Source organism: Diachasma alloeum, unplaced genomic scaffold (assembly GCF_001412515.2).
Source record: "Diachasma alloeum isolate Michigan unplaced genomic scaffold, Dall2.0 Dall_scaffold_00477, whole genome shotgun sequence".
In the NCBI taxonomy this organism is placed as follows: domain Eukaryota; kingdom Metazoa; phylum Arthropoda; class Insecta; order Hymenoptera; family Braconidae; genus Diachasma; species Diachasma alloeum.
The window spans coordinates 232507-239353 of NW_021680610.1; positions in this window are offsets into that span (position 1 = coordinate 232507).

Consider the following 6847-nt stretch of genomic DNA (forward strand, 5'->3'; position numbering starts at 1 on the left):
TAGGAACTGTTACTTCTGCCAGGTACATCAGGTCCTCTGTCCTCCTCCACCAAAGGTTTGATCACATCCAATGTTTCGCGAAGCTTCGCNCGCGAAGGCCACCGGTTACAGTCGCTCGGTTGTCCTCGGCTGTAATTGTCTCGACTACTATAATGCCTATCTCGGTCATCTCTTGGACGATCCTCGGAATGGTCAGATTGACGTTCTTTATAATAGGAACTGTTACTTCTGCCAGGTACATCAGGTCCTCTGTCCTCCTCCACCAAAGGTTTGATCACATCCAATGCTTCGCGAAGCTTCGCTACATTAGCTCTCTTCAATTCTACTCGATATTCAGATGGGGCTAGCTTCATGAGCCTCTTTACAGCTAATTCTCCAATTAATTGTGTCAATTACTGGTGGTGGTTAGGATAGAGAAGCTTAAGAGCGTTTCCGGCATTCTTTACCATTTTTATTAAGCGAAGGGTGAAATCACCGACCTCCTCATATTTCTTCAAAGTCAAGTCATTAATTTCCTCCTCAAAATAGGCCTGACTGTATCTTTTACGGTATTTACCACCGAGAATCTCGAGGATCTCATCGGTAGAATTAATTTGAACAGACTCCAAATGCGCTCTAGCTGGTGAGGGTAAGCAATCTAGAACGGCTGCGATAAAGTCTGGATTTCTCGGAGAAACTTTGTGGTAACACCTTTTAACTGCGGTCTGAAAATCGAGATAGTCTGTTTCAGAATCTGGTTTTCCACTGAAGGTTGGAATATTAGAGTAGGTATCTCTTGCTCTGAGATAGAGAACAAAATCTGCGCCGGTCGCAGATGTGCGCTCGTTCATCGTAACTCGTGTATTGTTCAAATCTGCTGGAATATCTCGATTTTGATTCGCATTCCCTTATCGCAGGCGGTCAGCTTCGCGTGCTTCACGCGCGGCGCGCTCTTCTGGGGTTTCGTCACCCGCCATTTTATTTTCTAATCTATATAAAACTTAGAACGTTTCTCAAATGTACACTTTCGCGTAAAGTCCTTGATGCTTTGTTACGTAATAATAAAATGTTGAATTTTCAAATTTAATTAATTTTTTTTTTTTTGAACGAATTTAAATGATCTAACTATCCACGCAACGGATGCATGTAACGAACGACACAGTGAGGGGAGGTATCCCACTTCTGACACCAAAATTGTTATAAATCGGACGGAGGTCCGATAGTTTTCACAACAAATAAAATTTTGATCTATTCTCACAAGACTTACATGGTCTTTGCTTGAGAGTATAATCCCTATGGACCCTTACGTTCAGTGCTACGCACTTCCCACTGAATCGTGTCGTTGGATATGTAAATAGTTAGAGGTACGAAGGAGAATATTGAGGGGCAAATGAAATAATTTATAAACCGAAGTGAGTTCCCGTTAAAACTTTAATGGCCCCATGAATAAAGCACTTTTGTTAAATTGAGGAATATATGATCTCGGAAGATTATACTTTAAATCAAAACAAATTAAACTAGTAATTTATTTAACTAATTGACACAATTCGCAATATTCTGGAATTCGATACTGGATGATTAGCGCATATAAAATTGATTGACTTGATTCGAACGATGAAATTGAGAGAGGCCGAAGATTTGTCCCGGAAAATCTAATGTGGAAATAATTGGGCTCACCCTTATCTTGGTACTTTACAAAACTGATATAGTCGGCGAAAACATCCTTCGATGATCTTCGGATAGACGGGAGGTGGCGAATCCTAATTAATTGGATAGTCACTCAATTTTAGATTAATTTCACTATTTCGGAGATATTAAGTCAAATAAGTTGATAAAGTTCACTAAATTCCATTAAGAATTGGTTCACGTATTATTAGAAGGTTAGCTTCGATTTCAGTTAACTTGATTTTAATCTAATAACTAATGGTATAATTTGCAAATGAGTCCAACCAGTGACATACGCGTGTATGATATGCTGTAACTTGCACGACTACGAAGTTGAGCGTAATTGTCGCGGATCGAAATTATTACTGCAGTTATTCCGGACGCGCACTCAAGTCGGTTTACCGCACGGTTAAAGCCCAAGACTAAGGGAAACGTACACAGCGTTGTTGGGTGCGGAGGAAAAATTGTGCAGGAGCCAAATTTTATGTTATTCCCTTGATGGTAAAATCGTGACTGACTATTGTCTCGAGCGCTCTTCATTTCGATGCACCCATTGGGGATGGGCGCTTCATCGTCAAATTTTGTGCTCAGGTGCGAAACGGGGATAGAAATAAAATTCTGCGTGATACTTTACGTATGGAAATGCTGACATTTTAATTTCATACGCGCGAGACTATTCGTAAGGTAAATGTGAATTAAAATATGATATGACGAGTATGGATTAGTCACCGCGCCCGAGGAGTATCCGCTGACGCTCGGAGTCGTCACGCGCGCCGAAAGTTGCTGACGCTCGAGGTCAGCGCGCGGATGTCCGAGAGACGTGGCGACTCGATACGTCTAGCGAACATTAAATAAAATTTAATAGAAGAGATTTTCAATTCACCGACGTCGGTGGCCGAGTGGATTAAACGCAAGTCTAGTGTGCGAAAGGTTGTGAGTTCGATTCCCCGTGGAACCGAATTTTTCAATGGAAGGCTCCTGCGAGCGGGAGGTTGCTAATAGAGAAACTGCCTATACCTGCATGGGTTTTCTGTGGTTTCCCCATGCTACTTCTATGTTCTATAGGAGTGCGAATGCGGTACAGTGTAGAATCCACAGCCGCATGCATAGGGTAGGATAGAGTGCCGAATGGGACCCGAAAGGGGACTCCGAGGCCGTAAAAAAAAAAAAAAGAGAGATTTTCAATTTTAGAGATTTTGTATATAACAAGTTCAATCGAAATTGTATACAATTTTCTGGCGAGTCCGCCAGATTTTTCTACGAAATGTCTTCTCAAGTTCAACCCCTACTTAGGTATGTTGTACCTAAGTTCAATTTCTGCTGAAAAAATAATAATTACAGTATTTTTAATTTTCTGCATCAAGGAAATAGAAAATATTTTGTTTTAATAATACACTTTTAAACAGGTGAGGAATTCGTTTTGTCCACGTATGCAAAAATTCAATAGAAAAACCAATAGAAATTCTATCGAATTTCTATTGGAATTCTAGAACAATTCTATTGAAATTCTATTAGAATTCTATTGGAAAATTCTATTTGTTTTTTGCGCCATTTCTATTGAAGCTATTTAATAGAAAAGTCAATATTTTTTTTTTATAAGAATTCTTGGGCATGAGTTTACTTCTTGGGTGTTATTATGAGGAACAAATGAAAATACAGCGGAAAATTTACGCCCAAGAATTTCAGAGAAAAATGAAAATCTATTGACTTTTCTATTAAATATCTCCTGTAGAAATGGCGCAAAAAAAATAGGGGAAGGTGGGGCAAAATGGAACGGTTTATGACCTTCTCCAAATTCCAACATTTTTATTTATAAACAAAGATATCAGTAATTAGAGGAGATCACAAAACGTTCAATTTTGCCCCACCCTCCCCTAGAATTTTTCAATAGAATTGTTATAGAATTCCAATAGAAATTCGATAGAATTTCTGTTGGTTTTTCTATTGAATTCTTTCATACGTGTCTTCATGTAGTCTAGTTATTTTTTTTTTCTCATTGAAATAATCAATGGAAAAGAAGTTTCCTGAATGATGAAAAATCAACAAACTTTTGAATGCTTATAAAAATAATTTCTAAAATTCTTGTAGAAATCAAATTGAAGAATGATGCTCTCTATATCATTTTGAAACTTCTATGGGATGCTATTCGAAAAATTTTGTTTATACATAATTGAATGAATGTAGAAAATCATATTTGCAGAAATCATCAAAAGTTTACTTTCAGAAAAATTAATGGAAAATTCGAAATTAATAAAATTTATGATAAAAATAAAATCAACAAATATAGCTATCGGAATTATGTTCTAACTCCGACAGAGTGGCATTGAAACTAACATTTTCAGCTATGATTGAATTCATTTGAACCATGATAACTAAAGATAATCTCGGAATTTTGGTTTTCACAATAAACAAAATTTTTGCACATTATTATATAAATTAAAACAAGAATTGATGCTATTGTCTTCATCCTCGATCTCGGTCAAAAGTACATCCATTCTAGTTTTTTCAACCATCATTCAATTCGTTCAGAATATATTTCTCTTAGTGTTGGATTGCGGGTATGGACACAATAAATAGTACACGGGTTTTATTATTAGAACACTGGTTTATTGGCTACAACACGTCTTTAGTATCGCGTCTCGCAGTAGAGTGAACTGGCACAAGTTACAACCTGATGGAGAGGAGATCCGCGCATGCACAAGATCTATTCTCCCCATAACGAATATTTATGTCATACGCAAGGGCCTAAGCCCACTAGGACCGGGAGCTGGCGCCACCTTTCCAACACTCCCTCCCGACTGCTTCCGAGTCCGCTCCCCATAACTGACCTCGGCCTCGCTTCAATTTAAATTCCCTTCTTTCCTAAATAGACAACAAACCAATTATTAAATATTTACATTCATTATTTTGTCAACTTGGCGTTTGTGTAGTTCAAACGCCAGAGGTTTGGTGAATACGTCAGACAATTGATCCCTGGAACTTATCCAGTTTACTTTGATCAGATTGAGCTTGACACATCCCTTGATATGATGAGCTTTGACATCAATTATATGTCTTAATTTATTTCCCCCACTCGTCTAAACACTACACGTTGCCGCCTTATTATCGCACCACAAGGTCATTGGCAATGGGGGTGGAAAAATCAATTTTAAGGAGTTATACATCGACATCTCTTGACTCGCCTCACTCATCGTAACATACTCGGCTTGACACGTAGAGAGAGCCACATAGGACTGTTTGTGAGTTCTCCAGATAATCGAATCACCAAACGGTTTAATCACATATCTACACGTGGTCAATGAGCCTTTGCAATCTGCAAAGCTAGCGTCTGATTATGTCTCAATCTCACCTGTCTCACCTGTATATCTCAACCCTAAGTCAGTGGTTCCTCTCAAGTACCTCAGTACTCTCTTCACCATTTTCCAATCGTCATCTATTGGACTCACATGATGTCTGAAATATCAGGTCTAGTAGTCCCTGCTACGTACAACAAGCTACCCTCTACTTCTCTATAAGGACAATTCAATTTCTCATCGGCCGTACTATAAAACTCATCATCAGTGGCCGGCTCTCTAACTTTTCGCTCGTGGTTAGAGGCCTGTGTAGTGAGCATTGGATTTCTCTGAGGATGTGAGTTCTCGAAACTGTATTTTGTTAGTATGTTTTTAATATATTTTTCTTGACTCATTTTTAATATACGATTCTCTCTATCTCGTCTTATTGAAATGTTCAGAAACTCTTTTGGCTCGCCCATTACTGTCATTACAAACTCAGAACTCAGTTCAATTTTAACTTCATCTGAATTATCTTTATCGTTACTCACCATAATTATATCATCTACGTATAATAGTAGATTTAGAAATTTTTCCTCACTGCTCCAAGTAAAAAGACGCGGCTCATGATCAGAGTTCACGAGGCCCACACTGAGTACCCCTTCAGTGAATTTCTCATTCCACTGTTTTGGATATATTCGAAGTCCATAGAGAGATTTCTCTTATTTGCACACCTTGGTCTCTCTCTTCTGATCTGAGTGATGAGTCCCATCTGGGATCTCCATGTGGATTTTCTCATCTATCTCACCATTGAGGAATGCCGTTTTCACGTCTAATTGGCAGGTGTCTAATGTGTATTTGTTAATGATAGCAACTACGGCCCTAACCAAGTGCATTCGCGATACCGTAGCATATATTTCTCTCAACTCGTAAACATTTCGATCTTTAAAGCCCCGTATAACCAGTCTCGCCTTGTATCGCATCTCACCGCTGGCTTCTATCTTGCGTTTAAATACCCATCTAGAGTCAATTGTGTTAGTCTTCTCTCCATTTTGATTACTAATCGGTCGGTCTACAATTTTCCACACCTTATTGTTACTCATCGGTTTAAGCTCTTCTTCTACCGCCAGTGTCCAACTGGTCTTATCTTTTTTTGCAACGCGTCTTTATAGTTGATTGGATCTGCATTAATCCTGGCAAGAAGAGCATGGTAGACCTCATCAGTAGACTCGTCCAGATTCAGTTCATTTTCACCTTGTGACAAACAGTCCAGAAATACTCCGGTTTTCAAGCTCGCATCGATTAACAAATCTTCAAAGCTTGAATTCTGCACTGACTCACCTGCAGGTTTGCATACCTTAAGACTTGGGGTTTCCTTCCTGGGTTTGCCCCTCTTTCTCTTCGTCTCTCCCACCGATTTGGACGTTTCATTCAAATCGTTCAGGTCTTTTTCAAATTCTACAAACTATTTGTCTTTGTTTGTCACTTCTTGAAGTTCTGGGACGATCTTAATCTCCCCTTTCTTGGACCTATCACCATAGACCTGTTTCTCATTAAATCTTACGTGTCTACTTTCGTAGAACTTTCCTTCTTCTGGTTTTAGTAGTATGTATCCTGCTGAAGTGTGTCCAACGAGAATACCTTTCGCACCTTCTGCCCTGAATTTCGGTCCTACCTTTCTCTGTACTTTCATGTACGCTAGGCTTCCAAATCTCTTAATCTGATTCACATCAAAGCTATGTCCCGGCGCAAACTCTTCCAGTGGAGTTCTCATCTCATTAGATTTATGAGGAGTTCGATTGAACGTATATACAGCGGCAGACAGAGGCAGATCCCACATATTCTCCGGCAATTTCGCGTCGAACATGTAGGCACGCACCATTTTCTGGATTGTCTAGTTGTATCGTTCAGCGACTTCATTGTGTTCTGGA